Source organism: Elephantulus edwardii, unplaced genomic scaffold, assembly GCF_000299155.1.
Source record: "Elephantulus edwardii isolate Elephantulus edwardi_28Jun2011 unplaced genomic scaffold, EleEdw1.0 scaffold00147, whole genome shotgun sequence".
Taxonomy (NCBI): Eukaryota; Metazoa; Chordata; class Mammalia; order Macroscelidea; family Macroscelididae; genus Elephantulus; species Elephantulus edwardii.
In genome coordinates this window covers 532,745-536,452 of record NW_006399897.1, presented here as the reverse complement: position 1 = coordinate 536,452, position 3,708 = coordinate 532,745, and the positions used below count along the sequence as shown (strand labels likewise).

The following is a 3,708-nucleotide window of genomic DNA, read 5'->3' as shown; positions in this document are numbered from 1 at the left end:
CCTAGTAGCAGCCTGGTTTCACCCTCTCTAAGACAGATCTGTTTGTTCTCTTGGAAGTCCATAGTTCAGTTCTCTTCTTCAGCACCACAACTCAAAGACATCAGTTATTCTATTATCCTTAGCCATCCATTGTCCAGCTCTCCAATGCATAGCAAGTAATTGCGAGCAACATGACCTGGATCAAGCACACCTTAGTCTCCAAACTGATATTGTTGCTCTTCTGTACTCTGGAGAGGTCCTTAACAGCAGATTTTCCCAGTGCAATTCAAAGGTGTTGATTGTGGGACCAAGCAAGATGATATTTTTAACAATGTGAATCTTTTCTTCATTTATCAAGATGTTGCCAATTGGTCTGGTAGTGAGAATTTTGGTGTTGAACTTCAAATCATATTGAAGACTGCAGTGCTTGACCCTTTTGCAGCAAACTCCTCATGTCCTTCTCAGGTTCAGCAACCAAGGTTCTGTCATGCACAGTGTTGATTGTTCATGAGTCTTCCACCAGTTCTGTTGCCACATACTCCTATTAGTCCAGCTCCCTTAATAATCTGTTCCAAATAGCGATTGAAAAAAATATGGAGATAGAATATATCCCTCATGTATACCTTTCCTGATTTTGAAGCATGCCGTGTTTTCTTGTTCTGTTCTGATGACTTCTTCTTAGTCCAAATATAGGTTTCACATGAACACAAATAAGTGTTCTAGATTCCATTCTTGTCAAAATTAGCCACAATTTGTTGTGATTAACAATGTCAAATGCCTTTGAATATTCAATGAAATACAGATAGACATCCCTCTAGTATTCTTTGCTTTCAGTTAAAATCCATCTAACATTGCCTATAATGTCCTTAGTATCATGGTGTCTTCTAAACACAGCTTGCACATCCGAGAACATGATAGAGCTCTAATAATAGTATTTTTATTACATCAAAATTGAAAGCTCATTTTTATTGCCCTGATATATATGATGGTTTGCATTACAGTTAGACTTTATTTACACTTGGTGTTTCTGCTTAATCTTGTGTCAATCTGTACCTTAAATTACATGCTTATTGTATTTTTAATATCTCAAGCAAGATAGGAAAGTGCCCTCCCTCAGACCGAATGACTCTCCAAAATAATTGTTCCTGTTTTTGAGAAACTCTAATTCCTTGCTACTTATGCCACATAATTCTAATATCTTCCCTCACTGGCGTAATTTACTGACATTTTCTAGTCTTATTCATCTCGGTGAAAAAAATCCATCATCATCCACCTCTTTGCTCAAGTCAGAAAATGAGAAGTCATTAATGATTTCTGCCTTTTCCCACATCCTCCTAACTAATATTTAACCACATGTAATAGTCAAATTTTGAATTTAAATTGCTATCACAAAGCCATCTACTGTGCCTCATTCTCTGCACCATCACCACCAGCTTAGTTTATTGTTGTTATGTGCCATTGAGTCACTTGCAACTCTCAGAGACCCTATGTACAACAGCCCTAAACCTTACTCTATCCTGTGCCAATCTTATTGCCTCTGACATGCCTATCCCTATTACCACAGTGACAGAATCAATCCATCTCATCAAGGGTCATCCTCTCATGCACTGTCCCTCCACCCTTCCAATCATGATGTCCCTCTCCAAGGACTTGTCCCTCCTTGCAACTTTTCCAAAGCATGTCAGATGAAGCTTTAGAATCCTTGCCTTCAAGGAGAAGCCTAGCTTCACCCTCTCCAGGATGAAGCTGTTTGTTCTCCTAGCAGTCTATGATATATTCAATACTCTTCTTAAGGACCAAAGCTCAAAGGCATCCATTCTCATTCTGTTATCTGTAGTCATTGTCCAGCTCTCTGAAACATAGCAAGTAATGGCAAAGACCATGGCCTGTATCAGGTGCACCTTGGTTTCCATACTGACATCATTGCTTCTCAGTATCTTGGAGAGCTCTCTGACAGCAGACTTTCCCAATGCAATTTGTCTTTTAATTTCCTGGCTGCTGGCAACAATTACCTCTCATTTAGTCTACTGCAATAGCAAAATCATCTTGAATTTTGTCTTGCTACTGTAAATTATATCCACAAAGATCTTTAATTTTATTTACTATTTATAGCCAACTACTGTTACAGAGAAGACAATAACAACAGATTGTATAACAGAGCATTCTCTTATATAACAACCTTAGCTTCATCTAGCTAAGAATTTAAGTAATCTATTAAAACTAGAATCCTTTTCTTACTCTAGATTTCCATAATCAATATGCTCTTTTTAAAAAATCCCTATAGTTATGCAGTTCACTGTTATTCCAGTTCACTGGAAGAAGTTGAAGATGACGATGCGCTTAGCTTCTTACCTGCATCAATGCAGCTATCTCAGAACCAACTTGACACTGAAGAAAATGAAAGATCTCAGAGATCACGGCAATCCTCACTGAGCTTCACCAGAAGACAGCCTTCCCTTTATCCCCAAAAGACTGAATACCTTTGTTATTAGGAATCAGAATTATGGGAATTGGGGTGCTTTTCCAGAGATTCATGTGACCCACTATTCACTGGATTTTGGAGGAAAGGGGGAAAATGTCCAATGCACTCGTTATTCAGCTGGACAATGAAGGAAACTTGCAATAGCTAGACAAGGACAGTCAAAAGACAAGGGCATTTACAGCAAGTACACTGACTTACTTTTCAAGGGAGTTCTGAATGCAGATGTCCCAAAACTGCAAAGACTTGATAAAGAAGCCATAAAACAGTACTAGCCTTAGAACAATCTGTATCACAGAAGGTTGTTGGTTCCATACCAGTTCAAATAGCTGATAAAGTGGCTTCTGCTCAGTTCATTTGGTACACATAATCTCCACAAGGAGTGGCTTTTAATTCTGGAGCCAAGCAGAAAATTATTGAGATGGTGGAAGTAAAGAGAAAGCCAATGGAAAGCACAAAATCCAGCATTGAGAATTATCCTGGGACCACTATCTTCTCCAGGACCTTTCAAGCATTTCCCTAAGCAAAAGATGACAGTGAAGAAACTGCAGGAGTGAAAGATTCTTCCCTTTTATTTCAAACTAAGAAAATGCCAAGGATTATACAATTCTGGTGATGTAAGAGGACAAAAGATAGTTCACGAAAATGAAAATTTTGCAAAACTAGTTGAATCCCTCTACATTGTTGAAGGGAAGGTTGAGGAGGCTGTGGAACTGCATGCTGAAATAGAGAGGAAGGTGTCTCAGAAAGAAAAGGAGAGAGGAGGGAGGATGGGTAGGTGTGAATCCACAGAATTGCAAAATTTGGTTGTTGGTGAGGGAGGGTTGAAGGAAATAGGAAGGATCCTGTGGGGACAGGTAACCACTGACATGTTCAAATTTCAATTAATTTTGTATAATGCATGAGATGGATTGTTTAAAACACAGAAACACACAGAGACGTACATATATGTATATGTCTCTTTATATATGTATGTATATGTATATGTATGTGTATATATGTATATATAACTACATATATAACTATGTGTATAACTACACGTGTAACTACATATATAACTATATATAAATATATACATATATAAAATATAGATATACATATATACACACATATACATGTATACACACATATACACACATATATACATACATATACACATATACACATACACACATATGCACATATACATATGCATATACATACATATATACATATACATCTTTATATACATACATATATATGTTGATATG

The 3,708-nt window shown here is 37.2% G+C and overlaps 1 pseudogene; it reads left to right on the top strand.

Annotated features, from left to right (window-relative positions):
* The first annotated feature begins 2,237 nt into the window (after nt 1-2,237).
* Nucleotides 2,238-3,708, top strand: part of LOC102863413 — a 12,327-nt pseudogene continuing 10,856 nt past the window's right edge.